This window comes from Ailuropoda melanoleuca, chromosome 4 (genome assembly GCF_002007445.2).
Source record: "Ailuropoda melanoleuca isolate Jingjing chromosome 4, ASM200744v2, whole genome shotgun sequence".
In the NCBI taxonomy this organism is placed as follows: domain Eukaryota; kingdom Metazoa; phylum Chordata; class Mammalia; order Carnivora; family Ursidae; genus Ailuropoda; species Ailuropoda melanoleuca.
In genome coordinates this window covers 111,514,450-111,538,546 of record NC_048221.1, presented here as the reverse complement: position 1 = coordinate 111,538,546, position 24,097 = coordinate 111,514,450, and positions in this window count along the sequence as shown.

Below are 24,097 nucleotides of genomic sequence, written 5' to 3'. Positions count from 1 at the left end.
AAACAACATAATAAAATTCGATGGAAGGGGGGCACTCTACATAAGTCATTAGAGCTCCGAGTAATTAAAGTGAAGATGAACTGATTTCCCTCCTTCTGCCCCTTGTATACAACTTCACAAAATGCCTTGCCCATGGAAAGCCCTTAGTGATTCCAGGGCACCCTGGTGGCTCAGTCAGTTGACTGTCTGACTCTTGATTTCAGCTCAGGTCATGATGTCAGGGTTGTGGGATCGAGCCCTGTGTTCTGCACTCAGTGTGGCATCTGCTTCAGAATCTTTCTCCCTCTCCCTCTCCCCCTCCACACTTGCACTCTCTCTCTCTAAAATGAATAAATAAAATCTTAAAAGAAAAAAGAAGGAAAGCCCTTGTGATTCCAATGTGAGCGTATACCTGTGTCTGTGCTTATATTCCTGCCTAGGTTCCGATGGCGATATTAGAATAGGAATCCACATGGCAGGTTGGTTTCTTCCCTTGTTTCATAAGTGAAAGTGCCATAAAGATGATCATTGTATCGTCTTCAATACAGAGAAGACACCCTCATATAGAAAACAAATATACCAAGATTTATGACTTTCCACAATTACCAGCAACATATCTCCTGAACACCCATGTCTATGATAATACTATGTCTAACTCTCTAGCTGGGTAGAGGCAAACTCAGAGGTGATAGATTTTGGCAGCCAGAAATTCCTTATCTCAAAAAAAAAAAAAAAGAAAAAATGTATATATATATATGAGAAGAAACCTATTAATTTTGAAAGAGATGAGAACATGGGCAAAATGATTCTTGAGAACTGTGTCTCAAACTAAATCATAAAAAAAGATCTTTAATGGTACAAACTTCCAGCTATAAGATGAACAAGTTCTGGCGATCTAATGTACAGTATGGTGATTACAGGTAATAATATTGTATTATATACTTGAAAGTTGCTAAGAGAGTAGATCTTACATGTTCTCTCTACAAAAAAGAAATGGTACTTATGCGACATGATGGTAGGGATTGGCTAAGGATGATAATCACTTTGCAATATGTAAGTCCATCAAATCTACACATTGTATACTTTAAACTTACACAATGTTATATATCACTCATTATATCAATAAAGCTGGGGAAAAGACGGGATCCTTATTTGCTTTCATGATTCATAAATATTTTCTATAATTTAACTTTTCTTACCAGTCAAAGAAAGAGGTTTACAGCATAGTATGTGAACATTTGAAAAAACATTTTAGGATCATTACTTCCTTTTAACTGAATGTTGGTTTCTTTTTAAAGAGAAACTTATATTTCCGATTTTGTGTTTTTCTTTCTCAGGAGGCTTATATTAATTACTGTTTCTGCAATTCATACAGCATCTCACATTGTATGAGGTTCATATAACATGCACAGTATATGCTATTGTCCTCTTCTTTCTTAATTCTTTTTTTTTTTTAAACTCCAGCTCTAGTATTTGGGCATTCCTTAAGGCTGGTCCTTAGCTTTTCATCTATCATTTACATATACCCTTTGTGATTTTATCAATATCATTTACATATACCCTTTGTGATTTATCAATAGTGGTATTGATAAATATTAAATTTACAAAGATGACTTAACCATAATATTTTAATATGCTATTTCTCATATAATTAAAAAAAGCATATTGCCAGTATCTCATATGTGCCAAACACTGATAATAAGATTAAAAATGTCTGCATGGATTTCCCAAAGTCACCTCAAATCATTAGCTTATCTTTCCTTCTAAACCAGGTTTTCCTCTTGGTTCCATAAAATTTCTGTCAAAGGCAGGATCATTTTCCTAGAAATGTCTCAGAAGAAATATGGTATCATCTTTTACAAGCTTCATTTTAAATCAACCACTGTCTTTTCTTTACTGTTACTTAATAATAACAACTTCTTAATCACCATGTTTTCTCCCTAGCTCATATTTGGTTTCTCAGCTCTTCCATCACCCATGTAACCAATCTCCAGTATTAAATTCCCTCTGTTGGAAACAGTCAACAAAACTAAGAGGCAACCCATGGAGGAGAAGATACTTGCAAATGACATTACAGATAAAGGGCTGGTATCCAAGATCTATAAAGAACTTATTAAACTCAACACCCAAAAATCAAATAATCCAGTCAAGAAAAGGGCAGAAGACATGAACAGACACTTCTCCAAAGAAGACATACAAATGGCTAACAGACACATGAAAAAATGCTCCACATCACTAGCCATCAGGAAAATACAAATCAAAACTACATGAGATACCACCTTACAACAGTTAGAATGGCTAAAATTAACAAGACAGGGAACAACAAATGCTGGCAAGGATGTGGAGAAAGAGGAACACTCTTACACTGTTGGTGGGAATGCAAGTTGGTACAGCCACTGGAAAACAGTATGGAGGTTCCACAAGACGTTAAAAACAGAGCTGCCTTATCATCCAGCAATCACACTACTGGGTATTTACCCCAAAGACACAGATATAATGACAAGAAGGGGCACGTGCACCCCAATGTTCATAGCAACAATGTCCACAATAGCCAAACTATGGAAAGAGCTGAGATGTTCTTCACCAGATGAATGGATAAAGAAGATGTGTTTCGTGTATACAAAGGAATGTTATTCACCCAACATAATGGATAAGTACCTACCCTTTGCATTGACATAGATAAAACTGGAGGGGAATATGCTAAGTGAAATAAGTCAAGCACAGAAAGACAATTATCATATGGTTTACTCNATATGGTTTCATTCGTATGTGGAATATAAGAAATAGCATAGAGGATCATATGGGAAGGGAAGAAAAACTGAATGGGAAGAAATCAGAGAGGGACACCAACCATGAGAGATTCTTGACTCTGGGAAAAAAGCGGGGGGTGGGGGGGGGGGATGGGGTAACCAGGTGATGGGTATTAAGGAGGGCATGGGATGTGATGAGCTCTGGGTGTTATATGCAACTAATGAATCGCTGAGCACTACATCAAAAACTAATGATGTGCTATACGTTGGCTAATTGAACATTTAAAAAAAATAAGAAAAAAAGAAAATATCTTGAGGCGCCTGGGTGGCCCAGGTCATGAGCTCTGTGTCCTGGGATCAAGCCCCTTCTAGGGCTCCATGCTCAGCGGGGAGTCTCCTTCTCCTTCCTTCTTCCCCTCCCCCTGGCTTGTGTTCTCTCTCTTGCATGCTCTCTCTTTCTCATAAATAAATAAATAAATAAATAAATAAATAAATAAATAAATAAATAAAATCTTTAAAAAAAGAAATATCTTAAGTGTTTTCTGTCACTGTCAGGGGACAAATGGATTGTGGTGGAGCAGAATAATGAAGCAGGGTCTATCTTCCCCATTACTTTTCCTATGGATCTTTTCCTGTAATTCGGTCTTTAAAAAACATCTCATCTTCACAAAATGAAAATGCATTTTCATTTTCTCATTATAAAACTGTTCACTTACAAAATTTCCAAACAGTACATAAAGTAAAAAGGAAAAATAAAGAGAACTTTGAATTGAAAATCAAACACCCTGGGGTGCCTAGGTGGCTCAGTCATTAAGCATCTGCCTTTGGCTCAGGGCATGATCCCAGAGTCCTGGGATCGAGCCCCACATTGGGCTCCCTGTTCAGTGGGAAGTCTGCTTGTCCCTCTCCCTCTGCCCCTGCTTGTGTTCCCTCTCTCACTGTCTCTCTCTCTGTCAAATAAATAGATAAAATCTTTAAAAAAAATATCAAACACCCTGTGGGAGAGACAATAACTTGAAAACAACAGCCTGATACCTAAGATTCAGTCTGACAATGACACACTAAAACAAGGAGTGGAGAGCTGCTGGAAAGGATGGAGGACTACAAGGCATAAAAGTGGACACAGGCAACAGAGGAGGGAAGACCTCAAAGGAGCCTTCCTCTTTCACAATTGTCTTCAGAGTGTTTGTCCTCTTTGGGCTACTGAAAAAAAAAAAGTGCCCTAGTCATATGCCAGACCACTTCTCTCTGCTCTTTGTCCTTTACTCAGAAAAAGAAGCGCCATCACAGAGCACACATCAAAGTTCTGTGATGGACCTGCACCATATGATTGAGTCTTTGTGATTACCACAAAGGAAACAGGTTGAAAACATCAATATCTCTAAATATCTCTTATTGTGAGGAAATTTATTCCTACTCAGCATGTGTAAAACGTGAACCTTTTATACATTTTCTCAAATAATGTCCTTAATTTCCTACAAGGAATGAGCAACAACAAAAAAGCTTTTATCACTATCAGGAAAAATAAAACTATTTCATCTATTAGAAAATGGAAATGTTTGCCAGGCACTATAATGTGCAGAATTTAATTGAATTGTCCACCCACGTACCTTTTTAATGAATTACGTGGTAGTTCAGTTGTAGTAATGTAGACATTTAGTCATCATTTCCATTGAATGCACAACAGGCAAACAACATTAATTTTGTTTGAAGCAATCCTTAATTTGAGATTATCCACTTACTGATCTTTATTTCTTAGTGCAATTTGTATATTGAAATGTCTGAAAACTTGAAAATTTAAAAACTAAACCTTCAAAAAATCATGATACTCTTTTTTTTTTCCTTCCTCTTTTCCTGGTAAGAAAGAACCTTATTTCCACCAGACATTCTCTTCTAACAAGACAGACATACATACCACTCCTCAGGTTATACAAGCTAATGATTTTACCCAAATTTTTAAGTATTTAACCTAGTCCTCTGCGTTGTGGAGACCTGAAGCCATGGGAGGGACTGTGACAGACATGTGATGGGTACATTGCTTTAGAATGAGATTTGAACGTGGAATCTAGAGATCTGGATGGTGTCCAAAATCCAATATGTCCTTGGTCTGTTAATTTACAAAAGTCACTTAAAAGTGTTTAGCCTCACTACCCCCTCCTCTTAAATGACTGAAATAAAACAGCCTATCTGAATGACGTAGTAGGAAGTGTCATTTGAATTAATAAGGATAAGCCTCTGGCAGCTAAGAGCAGAAGTGTAGACTAGGTCCAGGAAAAGGAATGAAGAGCTTTGTACGTGTTAGAGGGCTATGCCAATGTGAGTTATTATGAGGAGGCAGCAGTGCTTTGGCCACATTTGTCAAAGATGATTGAGTTGAGATATCAGAGGAAAGGGATATAGCTACTCGGACCTTCAAAATGCTACTGCGCATTCCTTTTCCAAGTTGTGTCCCCTACAATCAGAGCCTGCTGTGAGAATTCTAGTGTCAGTAAGTTAGTGAGGGAGCATGCTCAGGTAATACCTATGAGAGAGAAGGGATATAAGGAATGTGGGCAAAGATGAGGATTCAGCTGAAGTCCATAGTTATTTTGACCCCAGGTCAGCTCTGGAGCATGAATAGTAATGCAATGTCCTTTTGTACTCCAGTAGCAGTCAATCATGAGCTATAGACTATCCTTTGTGGTGACTGTGTCATTTTCCAGGCCAAGTGGCAATTCTCGGGAAGAAACAGATGTCTCTGAGCAGCTAGCAACCAGTACTCAACAGTGACTCGGACATGAGTGTACCAGCCAAGGAAGGAGAACTGAGCAAGGCACCAAGCATATCTATACTTTTCAACCTCCAAAACAGAAGTGTTTCAAGGCTATACCAACTATTCCAGAAAATGATGTAAACCTTCTCCTATCAACATAATATCTGAATAGGGTCTATTCCTTTGTGTCATTTCTTACATTTGAAACTTCTGAAAATAGAGTCAAACTAATTTAATGTTGCTTGAAAAAAATGTGCACTTTTTGCTATCTCTAAATTCCCTCTAAAATTAAGTTACATAGGGGCACCTGGGTGGCACAGCGGTTAAGCGTCTGCCTTCGGCTCAGGGTATGATCCCGGGGTTGTGGGATCGAGCCCCACATCAGGCTCCTCCGCTATGAGCCTGCTTCTTCCTCTCCCACTCCCCCTGCTTGTGTTCCCTCTCTCGCTGGCTGTCTCTATCTCTGTCAAATAAATAAATAAAATCTTTAAAAATAAATAAATAAAATTAAGTTACATAAATGTCAACTCTGTAGAATTTTTCTTGAACGACTCCAAGAAGAATATGAGGGAAAAGGCTCAAGCCAAAGCAAATAAGATTGAGTTTAGACATTTGGAAGACAAAGTGTATTATTAAACTCCGGGGCTTACTCACTCTGATAAGAATTGCAAAGTTACTTTTATTGGAGTTTTTGGAAAATAAGAAATATTTATACTTTAAAGATTACAAGCTTAACTACCTTTTAATTCCATTCTCCATTTATGTCTCTGTGGATGAGAATGTTAAGGAGTTAAACTTAAGCCTCACAGAAGGCTCCATATGTGTTTAACTCTCTCCTAAAGAAACCATAACAGGATAGAACAAGCACTGAATTGGATGCCAGGTTATGGCTCTCTACTAAATTAATTGGCCTTTTGACAGAAAATTAACCTCTCTAAAATCAGTCTTCTTCTAATATAGGGTGATGAGGATGAACAATACAATCTTTCTCATTCTTTCAATAGTCTATGCTTTTATTTATTTAATAAAAATAAGATCTCTGTAAAATGCATGCACTGCAGTTGGTTGGTAGAGCATGTGACTCTAGATCTTAGAGTCATGACTTTGAGCCCCACGTTGGGCAGAGGGATACTCAGAGGAAAAAAATAAAAAAGTAATGAATTAGTACATGAGTAAATAAAACTTTCTTGCTAGAGGGGATTTGATTATATAAATGTTCTCCAATGTATGGTGTATGCATTGCAGGATATGAGCAATATCCATGGGTCGTTCAGAAAGAAAACATGAATGTGTATGCATAAAATACTTTTATATAGATATTACATAAATAATTGATAAAGACTATTAAAACAGTTCATATAAAACAGGCAACTAGTACATGCATATCATTTATAAATATCTGACTTACTTTAATACCTCACATCTCATAAAGACTCAGATGAAACCACTTGTAACGTTACCATTTTATGTAACACTAGTTAAGAAAAATTTGCTGTTGGAAAAAATCATAAGAGACATGTTTTTTAAAGAGTCCAGAATAACACATACATTGGTCACAATAGATGTTTGCCACTTTGGAATTTCTTTAACCTACTCTAAGGTATTCATATCTTTTGGGCTCTTATCAGTTGCATTACTTGATATTTGATAAGAATTTTAAAAGATAATAATAACACAACTTTATTTGCTTGGGGATATCTTGCTTCCTTAGGATATCTTGCTTTGCAAGAAAATATGGAATGGAAGGCATTCTTCCAAAGACAACTGCTGGCTTCACTTCACTGGATTTGTGCTGTGCCACCCTGCTCTCATGTCTTGCTGACTGCACAATGTCTTTTTCTTTCAGTGTCCAATTACAGGATAATCATTTTGAAGACTTTTAGATGACAGTTAACTCAACATGCACAGAACCATCAAGGCACATAACTTGAAATCATTAAACTATGAGTAGCTGTCTCTCCGTAGTTGTGGGATGATTCTGTTTCAGAAATATTAAGAAGTAAAAAAAAGAGTGTATTTTAGAATTGATGAAATATATAATGTATTACAGTTGTGTATTAATTTTTTACTAACTACTAAACATGCATAATAAAATTCTTTATAGCACTGTGGCTTATATTGATGGGGGATTATTTGATGAAAATGTATTACAAATGGTTTTGTTAAACAACAAATTTCTCCAGATCACTTAAAGGATTTTTAAAATAAGAACCCAAATATGATATAAAATAAGGCAGACATAACTAATGTGGATCCCTGAAGTTATTAAATGCCATTTTTCAGAGAATTCCATATATCTTCCTGAGTTTGAGTAACTGTGACAGACCATCTTATTATTGCTTGCCTTCAAAAACTTCTCTACCCATTTTCTTAATAAAACTTACGCAGCAAAACATATCCATTTCCTCTTCTCCTACCTGTTTCACTTTTTTATTTGTACTGTCCCTCATAGATTCTTGGTATCCAATCATATATAAATTAAAAATGATATGGCCAATTAAAAAAAATCACTATTATGTAAGACTTAGAACCTAGTAGCCAAACCTCATTTGTGTCAATTGGTTGACATAGCTCCCTCTACTTATTTTTTTCTTTTGTCAGTGGCTTAATTTTAAAAGAAAACACACAAAAAAATTAAGGAAACATGTATAAATGAGAAGAAATTCTTAGGTTTCAGTATCTGTAAGCCATGAAACAAAAATTAACTTTTTTGGTTAAAAAAAAAGAGTGGGGGCGCCTGGGTAGCGCAGTCATTAAGCGTCTGCCTTTGGCTCAGGGCGTGTTCCCGGCATTCCAGGATCCAGTCCCACATTAGGCTACTCTGCGGGTAGCCTGCTTCTTCCTCTCCCACTCCCCTGCTGTGTTCCCTCTCTCGCTGGCTATCTCTCTGTCAAATAAATTAATAAAATCTTAAACCAAAAAAAAAAAAAAAGAGTGGCCTGAAAAACAAACTTTCCTATTGTGCTTATTGTTAAACATGTTAAATAAAAGTATAAATGACTGCAACAGAAATTTCTTAGAGAAGATCTCAATTATTCTTGAATGCAAAATTCACTCAAAGAAAATATTTTACCTAAGTATCAAGTGGGTCAAGTTCTTTCCTCAGAATGTTTAAATTGGCTCCAAAGCACGTTGGGAACCATCTTCTCCATCATTCTCTCACCCTGACAATGAAATAAACAGCATTGCTTTTCAGCTCGACTGGCACCTTCAAGCACTGGGCTCAGAAATTGTAATTAAAAACAATTTAAAAGACTGATCTCACAGTTTACTCATGAGAAGAAGCATATCTTGTTCCAATTCCATTCCTAAAAAAGCCTCCCACACTATCACTGAGAAACTGATTCAAAGGTCACGATTAGAGTGAAGCTCCTACATCATTTTGTGTGTGGTTCTATCCTACCGAACCACCAAACATATGCCTAAATTGTATCACCAGCCTCATTTCACAGGGACAGGCTCATGTCAACCTCTGAACTTCAGAGCAGATTTTGGACTCCCTTTGAAAAAGTTCTGCCAATATTAAACAGTAATAAACACAGACTCTTAAACTTGAGTACATGGTTTGGCAATGTAATCTTCCAGCTGCATGGCTATTAATCTCATCCAAACATATGTCACTTGTTTTGATGCTATCAGTAAAAATACAATGATTTCAAACATGGTATGGAGTAAAAGCATACCAAGAGTTAGTCAGCAACCTCAAAAGAAATAGACTACGTGGAGGTAGATTGATTGTTTTTAAAAAAGGAAAAAAAAAATCATACCAAACAGAAAAGGCAAAAGCAGCAGGATTAAACATGTATTACCACAATTCTAAGAATCAGTAAACAGAGGAAAATACTGCATATATAAAAGTGTTTGGACTTAACTGCACAAAATGTTCATATCTTAATTTTTTCTCTATGTGCTTTTTTCAGCTTTACTGAAATACAAATGACAAATAAAATTGTAATAAAATACATACCATGATGATTTAATATATATATATATATATATATATATACACTGTGAAAAGATACCAACCATTGAGTTAATGGACATAGCTATCACCTCATTTTATTTATTTATTCATTTTTTTGGGGGGGTGAGAACATTTAAGTTCTACTCTCTTAGCAAGTTTCAATTTTACATTATCAACTATGCTCACCACAGTATATATTCGATTCTTGAACTTATTCATTCTATAATGGAAAGTTCATACCTCTTTACCAGCCACTATTTCCCTTAACCCCAGTCCCTGGTAACCACCACTGTACTCTCTGTTTCTGTGAATTCAACTTTTTTTTTTTTTTTTTAAGATTCCAGCTATAAGTGATACCATGCAGTATTTGTTTTTCTCTGGCTGGCTTATTTCACTTAGCATGATGCCCTCCAGGTTCATTTATGTTGTCACAAATGGTAGGACTTCCTTCATTTTTTAAAAGTGAGTAATATTCAATTGTATATAGATATACCAGATTACACTTGTCCATTCATCTATCAATAGACATTTAGGTTGGCTCCAGACCTTGGCTGTTGAGAATAATGCTGTTGTGAACATGGGAGTACAGATATCTCTTTGAGATAGTAATTTCGCTTCCTTTGACTATATACCCAGAAGTGGAATTGCTGGATCATATGGTAGTTCTATTTTAATTTCTTGAGGAACCTCCCTATTATATTCCCCAGTGACTATGCCAGTTTACATTCACACCAACAGTGTACAAGGGTTCCCTTTCCTCCATATCCTCAAAAGCACTCATCTCTTGTCTTTTTGATAACGGACATCCTAAAGGCATGAGGTAATAACACATTGTTGTTTTAATTTGCATTTCCCTAATATTAGTGATGTTGAGCATCTTTTCATGTACCTGTTGCCCGTTTGTATGTCTTCTTTAGTTGTGTGAGTTCCTTGCATATTTTGGATATTAACCCATCATACACGAGGTTTGCAGAGATTTTCTCCCATTCCATAAAATGCCTGTTCATTTTGTTGATGGTTTCTTTTGCTGTGCAGAAGGTTTTTAGTTTGATGTAGTTCCACTTGTTGATTTTTGTTTTTGTTGCCTTTGTTTTTGGTTTCAAATCCAAATAATCACCGCCAAGACATCAAGGAACCTACCCCCAATGTTTTCCTCTGTGAGTTTTATGGCTTCAGATCTAACATTCAAGTCTTTAATCCATTTTAGTTGATATTTGTATATAGAGTATAACAGAAGTCCAGTTTCACTCTTTTACATGTGGATATCCAGTTTCCCAACATCATTTATTAAAGAGATCATCCTTTCTCCATTGTTTATGCTTGGATTCTTTGTCAAAAATCAATTGACCATATATGCACGGGTTTACATCTGGACTCTTGACTCTGTTCCTTTTGTGAATCTACCACAGGCTTTGCTTGTGACTATGGTAATGTTTAGATAAAACATCTTAAAATTACAGCAGTCTATTTCAGGATATAAATGTGGTCTCTTTAGAGTCATCTTTTTTATACTCTTTGGGTTTCCTGGATCTGGATGTCTATTTCTTTACCTAGTTTAAGGAGGTTTCCTGCCATTATTTCTTTTATTAAGCTCTCTTCCCCATTATCTCTTTTTCCTCCTCTTGGGAACCTTATGGTGCATATATTGATCTGCTCTTCTTGATCTAGTCTGCTATTGAACCCTTTAATTTTTCAGTCCAGTTATTATACTCTTCAGCTCTCTGATGTCTTTGACACTTTTTAAATATTACCTATTTCTTTGTTGAAATTCCTACTTTGTTTATGCATTGCTCTCCTGACCTTGATGAGCATCTTTATGACCACTATTTTGAACTCTCTATAGATAATATCTGTTTCATTAAGATTGGTTCTGGAGACTTATCTCGTTCTTCTGTTGGGAATATGTTTCCCTGTCCATTCATTTTTCATTCTCTCTATAAAAGGAGCAGCTGGTGCGCAGTCTTGATAAAAGATTAGCTCACCAGTAGCCTAGTCACCTTCTTTACTACAGGATGATGACTCATGTGCATATTAACCAACAAAACTCAGATTAATTGGAATTGAATTTCCCTTATAATCATTTCCCAAAAACTGAACAATTAAAATCTTGCAAATGGGGAGGATTACGGAAGACTCTCTATGGATTTATTTGTGGGTAAATACTACAAGTAAAAAAGGCAGTAGTAGATACAGCCTACATAATCAACTAAACTGATCCCAAAGATACATTAAAAGAACCATTTCTTCCTTCAACCCATGATGTTAATAGTACATGGCAATACTATCAGTACAAATAGTATGTGCTATTGAACAAGTTCATATATCCAGTTACTCTCCCAAGTACTTTGTATATAGAAACAAACCCCTTATCTGGAAGGCTACAACATAACTCTTCAACTTCAGCCTAATCAAATGCTACCATTTATTTTGGGGGGCATTTGATTTGCCAACTGCTTCATTAAATACTTTATTACTAACTCACTTAATTATCACATATATGCCATCTATTCTATTACAATTTTCATTTACCAGATGAGGAGATAAAGCCTCTGGTGCACAAAGTCACTTACCTAGTGTCATACAGCCAATAAATGGGAGGTAATTTCAAACTCTTATTTGTATGGTTCCAAAACTGTGGTCTTTACCATTATATTATACTTTTCTTTCTCAAATAATTCATAAATTAAGCACTATGTGGTAGGTCTACAGAAATAATAAGACCAGAAATTGCTAAGATTAGTTTTTAAATTTATAATCAGCTAGATTCAATGAGACACTGCGTGTATCAGAGTATGTCCATCTTTGTAGAAATAAAGAAGAAATTGTAGCACAGTTTACTAACATTACATCCAACTACTTCTGAGGGCTTTTCAAATGTATTCAAATAGCTCCTAGTCTTTCAACTCAAAAACAAATACAAATGGAATTGTTATCAACTCTCTATAGCAATATAAGTGTCTTTGTGTGTGTTTATTACTGTGTATTTGCTCCCATACCGCAGTCTGGTTCAATCTGGTGGCTGCTACTCTGAACCTTTTTTCATGGAGTATTTCTCCAACCCTGGAAGGAAGGTAAAGGAGGGTGACCCATAAACAATATAATTGGTTTTTGTTTTTCCTATTCAATGTCTCTATATTAAAGAATCTCTAAACAGATCAATGTCTGTCCTGGACAGAAGATGTATCTGTGCCGTTCTGTGCTGTCGTGAAAGCAGAATAGAAAGTAATTTGACTACAGAGTTAGCTCTGTTTCAGAAAGGCCTCAGATCCATGCAGCATGTTCTAATGCTGAAGCACATGAGATTGTGAAGGCCCAATAGAGTTTCTTCTGATCTTTTTATTCTGTTTCAAGACATGTCAGGAAACAGTAGTGAAATACCACTTCTCATGTTGAATTCAGGAAGTCTATAGGGCTTTATGATTTAATCAAATATTAGGATTAAAATACAAATAAATAGATGTTTAAATTTTTAAAAAAATTAAGGAAAACTGCATTCTTCTAGTAAGATTTTGTTGAGGGTGTGAATTCATCACTAGTGATGGGTACCATACCATGAATGGTAAAAAGGAGCTAGATAACAAGAAATGAAATACAATGGGATATGCAATAGTCTCCAAACTAAGAACTATCATATATTTAATCCCATTTTCTTTCTTAAATCACCATATAGATATGAGGAAATCATTTCACCTTAGTTTCTCCCTTATGGGATAATACAAGTGCAGGAGAAAAATGAGGGGAGGTATGACTCATGGAAACAATCACAAAACCTTTGGACAGCTAACTAGTTCTAATATGAAAAAAATTATAAACCCACATTTGGATAGATTAAAAAAGTTTTAAATAATCTGCTTCTGATTAGAACAAAGAGTAGGTTCAAATTAATACAAAGAGAAAATTTTCTTGGTGATAATGTCGTCATCTGAAAACCCTCTATTTCCTGGTGGCCAGAGGTGAGAACTGTAAAATGCAAATGCATATATGCATGAGACTACAGCCATATCAAACAACTTCTCCCTTAAGGATCTACTTATTCTTTAGACTATAACTCTGGTAACATCTTTTCAGCCAAGTATCATGGAATACCCTGAGGAGAGTTGGGATGTTCTCTTTAGGGCTTCTAGAATTCTCTCTGCCTGTCTCTTGTAATTTAACCTACACAAACTGTTAACTTTGCTTCTTTGTTCTCTTCATAGACTGAGAGTTCTTTGGGGTTCAAAATTTTGTTTTGATTATTTTCATTCCTAGCACCTAGCACAATTCTTAATGCATGACAGGTAATGATGAAAAAAGAGATGGAAGGAAGCAGAGAGGGAGAGAAAGGAAGAGCCGGAACTGAAATGGAAGAAATAAACACCTTGAAAGTGCTCTAAAGAGTGAGAAAGAGTAATCTCAAATTTTTTTTTAAATAGGTATAATACTTTTTCTAAAGCAAAAGGAGAGACTTGTCCAATGGAAACCTCCATCTCTAGGTTTTGCGTCAGGCAGAATTACAAAGCATACACAAAAGGAATATAGTGATTCTATTATAAAATTATCTAGTCCTATATGTAAAAATGCCTAGTCTTTCAGCAAGCATGTGGTAGACTAATCTATTCTTTAAGTATCATAGAAAAGATGTATGAAACACATGCATTATATATTGTGTAATAATTTTTGTAGTACTTTTCATTTAAAGCATGTAGATTAAACATCCAAGGTGAAGAAATAAAAATGCAATGGAAAAATAATATATGTATATACAGACATTTGATATATCTACACTCATATGGATGTACATATGGATTAGTATAGTATATATTTTAATGACAGGCTTTGGTATTAGTGTGACTCAAGATAACTTACACACTCCTATGATGTGATAGTATATGTGGGGGAAACACATTTTTGTTGAAGTAGAAACTGTAAAATAATAATCACCCTAGTTCTATATTTAGGAACATGAGACAATCCTTGTTTATCATAACAGAGATACTAGCAATCTCAAATCACTTTCCCCTATTTTTATAACTCAAAAGCAGAGAAAATAACTAGAATCAATTATTGTTTAATAGGAAATATAAGCTATCTCAAGCTAACTGTTGGAAAGAAGAAACAAAGTTATAAATGTTCTGTTTATATATTTCAACACTTTTCAGCTGAACTTTCAGCTTTCTGAGGACATCACAGAGATATCTGTGCCAAAAATTTTATTCTCCCTTTTGAGAGATCAAAATAGTGAACTGGATTTTTTTTTAAGTGAAAATTGTTCTCCAAAAGAGCTCTATCACCTTATGATTCTATCACAAAGTAGAAAATTCTGAAATATATATTTATAGTTGTAACTCTTAAATTTACATTTTGACCCATTTCAGTTAATATTTTGTATGCTGTGAACTACATTCTTTTACATCTGGATATCCATTTGTCTCTAAAGAGACTATTCCTTCCCAATGAATGGTCTTGGCATGTTTACTGAAGATCAGCTGATCTTAGAAAAGTGGAATTACTTTTGTCTAAGTTATATTATCTATTGCTAACTACTTGTGCTGTTAAAGAATAGGTTCAAGGGAAAATTTATAATGAACATTCTAAGTACTAAATGGTGAATGACTATTACCAGGAGAAAAATCAGTCACTAAAGTGTTAAAACACAAAAAAACCAAAAACAGCTCTACCCATTTTACTTTGGTGACTTATTCTAAGAGAAGTTCATTCTATAAGAGCTGTAGACAATTAGGTATGGATGGAATGCAGATTTGTGCTCCTGACCAAAACAAAACAAAACCAAACCACAACGTTTTTTTTAAAACTAAAAAGTGAATGTTTCTGTAAACTAAGAGTAAAGTGATCATAATAAAGATTTTGGCCCTCAAGCAAGAAATATCTTTCCTTAGAATATATAAGCAACTCATGTGTAATTTCTATTGGCAATAAAATTACAACACAGCACAGATCTCTGTCAGCAATGTCATGACTACTTTAAATGTGAAGGTCATAACACAAGTACAAGGCAACAAATTAACTGAAACCATTTTGATAAATATATTCCACCATACTTCACCAAGATCCGAATATTCATCAAACTGTTGCTATATTTAAATTAGAATCAATAAGCAAAATTTGAATCTGTTTCCTTTTTTTTTTTTTTAAGATTTTATTTATTTACTTGACAGAGATAGCCAGAGAGAGAGGGAACGCAAGCAGGGGGAGTGGGAGAGGAAGAAGCAGGATCCCAGCAGAAGAGCCTGATGTGGGGCTTGGTCCCAGAATGCTGGGATCATGCCCTGAGCCGAAGGCAGACGCTTAATGACTGCACCACCCAGGTGCCCCTTGAATCTGTTTCCTAAAAAGAATTCCTGGAACCATTCTTTATGAATAAACAAATTTAATCGTGTGAATTTGTCTTTTTTTCTTTTTTTAGTATTTTAAATTCTTCAACTGTAGTTAACATCAAAGTGAAATGAAAGTTCTATCCTCCTTAATCAGAGAACCAGGGAAGTAAACTTAATTACTCTCTGGAATAAGGATGGGCATGTGAATGTTTGGGCATGTGCGTGTCCGTGTGTGTTTTAATTGTTATCATTATTGGTGAGAATCAAGACTGGTTTAATAAGGAAAATAGTGATCTGTATTTTTTTTGTATGTGTTGATATGCATGTGGTCATATGCCAAGAAAAACTCAATGACAAATGATTAGGATGGAAACTGCAACTCCTAATGGAGATTCAAATATTTATTAAGAAAACTGAGTGGGGGGCGCCTGGGTGGCACAGCGGTTAAGCGTCTGCCTTCAGCTCAGGGCGTGATCCCGGCATTATGGGATCGAGCCCCACGTCAGGCTCCTCCGCTATGAGCCTGCTTCTTCCTCTCCCACTCCCCCTGTTTGTGTTCCCTCTTTCGCTGGCTGTCTCTATCTCTGTCAAATAAATAAATAAAATCTTAAAAAAAAAAAGAAAAGAAAACTGAGTGGATTTTAAAATTAGTATGTATTATTTAGATGTAACATGGACAATGAACACTTACAGAAATAATTCCTCTGCCTCATTTTCTTGGATGAAGTAACTACTTCATTAATCAAATATCAATGCCCTCTCATTGGTATATAGAATTGGTAGTTAGTAACATAAGAAAAGCAACACTGCCACCAACATGTCTTCCCATATTAATTTTGGCAACACAAATTGCTCTCTAGATCCTAAGATATTTTGAAGATAAAATCACAGGTGTTTCTTTTTCTGAAGTTACTTTTTTTCCATTTTTTTCTGAGATAGCATCTAGTGGCACAATTCTTAGCAAGAACTGACTAAGATTAAGTCAAAACAACTATTCTATTATTTAGAAGTCTAAAGTTTTTAAATACTCTTTCAGCACTTTTAAGAGGAAACTGTCATTTCCTCTATTCCATGTCTGAAGTGACCCTTCACTTTTCCAACCCTGTCATAAGCCTGTGGTTTCTGATGTGAATAGCAACAATCTTAACATTGACTTTAAGTTTTGTGGCTTGAACTGGTCTTCTTAGTTTCATTCCAGATATTAGCATTTAGGGACAAAGGAAGTTGGGGTGAGGTGAATAAGAGAAATTGGGTGACGGACTAGGCTGACCAATTTAGTCCACATTGGTCTTCCTTGCAGGTACTGATGGACATATGATCAAAATGTACGGTGAAATGTTAAAGAAAATCTCTGGGTGGGCTTCTGGGAAAGATTTATAAAAGGGATCAACTCAGCTGGCATTGAACTTTGGATTTTTCTCCTTGCTCTTTGCCTATTATTCCAGAGGAGTAGACATAATGCCTATAGGCACAGCAGTCATCTTCTAATCATGAGAACAAAGGCCATTTGCTAAAAAAAAAAAAAAACAAACACCAAAGGCTAAACATGAAATAAGAAACTAAATCCTTGGGCATTTGCAGTCATCTTGGAGTCCGACTCCAAACATCTTTTTACTTAAGAAATTAAGCTGCTCTCCTTTTAAGCAACTAGAGTAAAGCTTTATGTATCTAAATCTAGATATAGTCCTAAATTATATAAGAGATGGAGTGCCTGTCCCTAGTATATTTAAAAAAATTATTACAAAGCTTTTGAGAGTAACTTCCACTATCACCTTTGTTCTGTTCTGAAAGTGAAAAATTGTTTTTATCTATTGGTCATGCCCAATTGAGACATACAAAAATCGTACTATACTTACTGGTCAGTCAAGGCCCCAACTCAGGGAATAAAACAACTGTGAGGAGGCAGTAGAAAGAAGCAAAGTGGAGTATAGCAAAGTAGGAGCTACCATAATGTCTGGCCTTGAAAATCATCAAGGCTTCACTCTGGGAGAGCTGGCAGGTGACAGGAAACTGAGTCCCTGCCCTTAAGGAGCCAGCACACTAAATAACTTGGCCTTAGACACACCACAGAAGAAGCAGCTTAAAAACCAACTAGGGGATATAGGAAGGAGATTTATTGACTAATCTTAAAATGTGTGCTGAAGGGGCAGGGATGTGCAGGAGATTTCTCAAAGAACAAAAGTGCTGGCAAGTACCATTATTCTTGCTCATTCCCCATCTACATAGCTGGATACTCTTGGAAGCGAATTTTAACACTTTCCATCTACCTTGCTAGCACCACATGACCTGCCCCATCCAACATGCCCACCTCTGCAGACGTCCTTCCAAAGTGGCTCCTGCACTCCCACACCTGGCAGCCAGCCCCAGCTGGTGCCACTTCAAAGTGCCTCCTGCCCTGGGGAGGGGGAAAGATAACCCCGCACATCAGCATGCCTGCAGTTGCTGTAGCCAGGCCTCTCAGCTGGCTGTGCGGGTTGTAAGCCCTGCCCTTTGGTATGCCTGCATCTGTGGCAGAAGCTAACTATAGACAGCTAGACTGAGTGCCAGTGCCACCCAGCAGCATGCCTATGATAGTTGCAGCCAAGCTTCTCAACAGTGTGGGGAGCAAACTCTGCCCAGTGTGCCCACAGTAGGCAAAGCAGATCATTGTAGCTGGCTGGGCTGAAGACCAGCCCCACTCACCAGTATGCCCACAGCAATTACAGCTCAGCCATAACAGTAGGGCACACACAACCCACACAAGGGACACCCTTTGAGCACCAGTTTTGGTGATGGTGGCAGAGGGGCAGGTGTGCACAAGAGGACACACAAAGCCACCGCCTTCAAGATCAGGAGACATAGCCGAACTACCTAATACACAGAAACAAGCACAGGATAAGAAAAAATGAGGAGATAAATATGTCTCAAATGAAAGCACAAGACAAATCAAAGAAAAAGAGCAAAATGAAATGGAGATAAGTAATATGCCTGATAAAGAGTTCAAAGTGATGGGCATAGAGATACTCACTAGACTTGAATAGAGTGGATTAACTCAGTGAGAACTTCAATAAAGAGATTAAAAAAAACATAAAGAAGAAGTAGAGCTGAAGAATACAATAACGAGAATGGAAAATACATTAGAGGGAATCGACAGCAGATTAGAGGATGCAGAAGAAGAGATCAGTGATCTGGAAGACAGGGTTATGGGAAGCAACCAAGTTGAACAGCAAAAAGGAAAAAAGAATAAAAAATGAGACTAGGTTAAGGGAACTCTATGATGTCATCAAGTATGATAACATCTGCATTCTAGGGATTACAGAAGGAGAAGACAAAGACAAATACCATATGATTTCACTTATGTGTAGTACCTAAAAAACAAACAAAGAAACAAAGCAAATGGACTCTTTTAAATATAAAGAACAAACTTAGGTTTTCATGGAAAAAACTATCATCTCCACATTAGATTTCTCCAGATTTGGGGAGAAACATTTTTGGTTCACTCCTTTGAGATCCATGTTAATATGATGGCAAAATGAAGATTTTGAAAAGGGATTTGTAACTTCAAGTTACTTTCATGTCTGTCTCTCTCCATCCTACTAGCCACCTTCACTTTCAGTTCCACTATCTCCAGGGTCCTTATATTTTCTGTTTTCTCCTCCTACCCCAACTCGAAAATCAGATCAAAGATCAATGTAAAAATTTGGACCTAACTTGCTTGGCAGTGCTAGAGGGCCTTTACCAATAGCTCCTACATAAATGAGGAGAATAGAACATCACTACTGTGTCTCAAACCAGCACATGGGTGAGCTATAAACTAACGTGAGTTCTTACAGCACCACAATACTACAATAGCTTCCAGTATTAGCCATCCATTTGTAGCCTCCTATCTGAATTTCTGATGTCTAGCTCTTCCAAGTTGTAGAAGGACGAAAAGAAACAGAACCATGATTTCAACCATAATTGAACATTACAATTGCCCTGGGTGCTTCTTTAAACAAATGATGCCTGAGCCCCTGGTCTACACTATTTTTTTTCCTGGTTAAAAGCATGTATAGATTACAATATCAATTCAAAGCAACATTTCACAGAGCAATCCTGTACAAATAAAGGAATGAATCACTGTGCAAGAAAGATCCAAGAATACTGTTAAATCATGGTACAAGTCCATAATTTGGTTTAAAGTTTTTATAAGCATTTCAATCTACTATGTTCATCTTTCCCATAGTCATAATACTGACATTCAGAGTTAACCAGCCACAAGTTTGTAGAAACTACTGAAGGCGAAGAAAAACATTTTAATCGGCTTTAAAAATCCACTTGTATGTGGATGCCTTTGGATAAGAATATGCAAATCCAAGTGTTCAGAAGCTTCTTTGAAAACAATAGAGCATCACTGTGTAAAGGACAGAAAAGGCTTGAAATATGGTATTTATTTTTTAATTATATCAATTTTTATATGCTTTTTCAGATGGTTTTCATAAGCAGATAAGGTTGAAAACCTCTGGGATAGAAAGAAGCTAGGAAGGCAGTTACTGGAATTCTTGGCATTGGTTAAAGTTATGAGTGCAGATAATTATGGCTTTGGACTGTTAGACCACGTAACTTTTAATAAGTGTTTCCTATCATGGTCTGCTTAAAAATCATCCATGACTTCAAAGATAATAAAATTTCTAAGAATCATTTTCCAGCCTCTTTATTCTCCCATAGGGAATTTATGATCCAGCCATTCCACATTGTTTCTTGTCTTTCCTACCGTCCCCACTATATGTTAGCTTTTGGTGAGCATGGAAAGTTGCTTATCATCTCTGTAGACCTGGCTATAGACCAATGCCAGACACAAATGAAGAACTCAAAAAGAAGTCCAGAACCGTATGGGTTGGATGATCATCTCAGTTGGTCAGTAAGGCGATCTGAAATGAAGCTTATATAATATGCTTTCATGACAACTGTCAACTTAAAGACATGGAGAGATAGATATGTAGATTTACTCATTCAACATTTATTGTGAAACTCCCATAAAGCAGACACTGTGCTAAGACCTGAGGACACACTATGAAGAGGACGTTAGTTGCCTTTGGGGAACTCATTATTTCAGCCTGTGTCACTTATATATACTGGAAAAAGATGCAAAGACGTGAGAAAAGCATGCTTTGGTTCAGCATAAGAAATATTAAATATAGACACNGGACACACTATGAAGAGGACGTTAGTTGCCTTTGGGGAACTCATTATTTCAGCCTGTGTCACTTATATATACCGGAAAAAGATGCAAAGACGTGAGAAAAGCATGCTTTGGTTCAGCATAAGAAATATTAAATATAGACACTGTTTCTCATTTATGCTCAATTGTCATGCAATACAATAATATACTGTTAAACATATGTCAGATTAACTTTGTTGTTAAGTCCTATATAATTAGAATACACACACCTCTGCTAAAATGTTTTTAGTATTTTATTTCCCATATAGGATAGCTGTCTGCCCAACAAATTGATTCAACTACTTATTCCTGGAGACTCTTCCACAATTCATATAGGGAATTTTACCCATTACTTAAGAAAGGATATTTCAGAGGGGTTAAATAAATAAGAAAGATGAATTAAACAAAGAATCCCAGAGAGAAAAATAGAGAATTTGATGACAGTTAAATAATGGATTGGAAATGGGAATACAATGGATTTGAAAAAATTGGGGACAGAGGACAGGAGTTTTGTTCATGTATATAGTAAACACCAACTATTTAAAGGTACCTCATGTACGATATTTAAAAATATTAAAGGAAAAATATTTTCCTCCCATCATGAATTATTCCTTTTTCCCTCTTTTTTGGCCAATATGCTATAATCAGAGCTTCCAATGATGGCAGCTCTGACCTCGTTATGGAAAAAGGGAAGGGGTGGCTAAATGTAATATTAACATAATAAAACTTAACAAATACAGCTAAATATCAGAATGTCTTTTGCAATAAAATAATTTATAGCTACCCAGGGCCATACTATGTTTAATAAAGGTTTGAGAAATATGGACAGAATCATCTAAGAGGGAAAAAAAAAGTAAAAAAAAAATTCCTCTGATATTCCATGACTAGAAATGTATCTCTTTGGATATAGAATACTGTGTCTTTTATTTTTCAAAGTTGTGTCAATTTCCACAACTCTTTGGGGTTCACATCGGACAGAATCCAAGTTCTGGATTAATGGGAGAGTGTAGGGCAGAAGGGACCCTGGGCACAGAGCAGGAGAGGACAATCCAAAGACAAATGTGCTTCTCCGGGCAGGGATCAGATCTCTCCCTCGAGGGAAAGCTGACCTCCTACAGTTGACCAGCAGCTAGATCAGCTGCTTGCCACACTTTGACAGATCAAAATCATAAACCAGACACTCTATAATGAACCAACCCAAGCTGCCACGCTGTGCCCTCCCAGGACTGCTTCTGATTGAAATGAATTGCTTAAAAAATAAAACTAAAATTTAAAAAAAAAGCAACACACAATGCAAATGTCTTTGCAACTGGTGTTGACAGTGCAGCTCTAAAATTTGGGCTCGCTCTGGGTCTGGCATCTTTTGAAACATACACAAAAGAGCAAGAGCATGAACATGCAGGGCCCTGTTTCACTTGGAGCAATGTAATTTACTCTGTGGGAATCATGAAAGCAAAATTAGAAAGAGATGAAGGCTTTGGATAGCCTGAGAGCCCTGCCTATCCTTCTGTTTGATTGGTTTGCTTTTCATTTTCTAAAATATAACCTAGGGCCTTATAACCAACTTGCTGCTTCAGTTGAAATATGCTCTTGTCACTAGGAAATGTATTTCCAATTCCCAAACAGAACTTGCTGGACAGTCGTACAATTACATTCTGAAGCAACATATACATTTGACATGTTGCAAGTTAAAAGAGACATGCTTTTCCCCCTTGTGTTAAAATAGAATTGAAGCAAAATATGACCAAAGGCTTATATACAGCAACAAGGAAGTACATGGTAAAACTCTTGTTCTTCCCACAAAATTCATCTTAGGGAAAATAAATCAGAAATTACTTTCTTTCACAATAGAGATGTATTCCTTTATGGAATTGATGCCTATGAGAACAATGGAGCACAAACTAGATTCTGTAATACACATTTAATGGATATAGATTTTCTAACCCAGGAGGGTAGACTCAACAAACGTCATCAAGTGACACGGGTCCAGAATTTAATTTGCTTGTCTCTAGGAAACCTGCTTTTAAGTGTGGAGCTTTTGGAGAAACTAGACAAATACTACCTCGGTCAGCTGATCCAGTTTATAAGTCCTGTTGCTAATATGTACCTTTGATAAGACTTGATGAGAACAGCACTTTACTTGTACGGTCTTCCTCCCCAAAATCCATAACCTAAGTCCAAAACATCAGGTAATTCCCAATTGAGGGATGTTCTACAGAAGACCTGACCATTACTCCTCAAAACTGCCAAGGTCATGAAAACAAGGAAAATCTGAAAAACTGTCACAACCAGGAGGAACCTCAGAGCATGAGCCTAAATGTAATGTAGTGTCCTGGATGGGATCCTTTGACAGCAAAAGGACACTGGGTAAAAATTAAGGAAATATGAATAAAGCATGGACTTTGGTTAATAATAGTGTATTAATATTGGTTAATTAATTGTGATAAATACACCGTATTAATGTTTAGATGTTAATAATAGGGCAAAGTGGATATAGAATATATGGGAACTCTACTATCTTTGCAACTTTTCTACAAATCTAAATTTATTCTAAAATTAAAGGCATGTTAAATGTAAAGCTTTTAATTTTTTTCTGTACTAATATTGTATTGGTATTGCAAAATTCATTTTACAGATAGAAAATTGAGTCACAGAATTTAAATGGTTTGAGCCACATGACCGCACATATGTGGACAGGAATAAATACCTGTTATCAAGTCTGCTCATTTCCAAGGGCAAAGCTCTTCTGACCATGTTTAATGGCCAAGCTTCTTAAAACAGTTTGGAAATACATTCTAACTGGCAACTGAAAGTAGTTAGACTCACTAACTTCCATCCTTCAAGTATTCGCTCAAACCTCCCCTCCCCTGACGAATCTACTCTGAACATTGCATTTCATATGGCACAAAACTCCTGATGCCCCTTAACCTGTTCTATTTTTTCCCATAACGTTTTTCATCCTCCAACATACCATATAATTTCCTTAGTTATTATCATGCCTGTTGCTTACTATCTGTTTCCCCCCACTAGAATATAAATCATAGGAAATTACTTTATTACTGTCACTGATATAACCTGAGCAAATAAAGCAGTGCTTGGCACAAAGATTTTTAACAAATGTCTGTTGAATGACTGAATCAACTAATCTCAGCCCCGTCA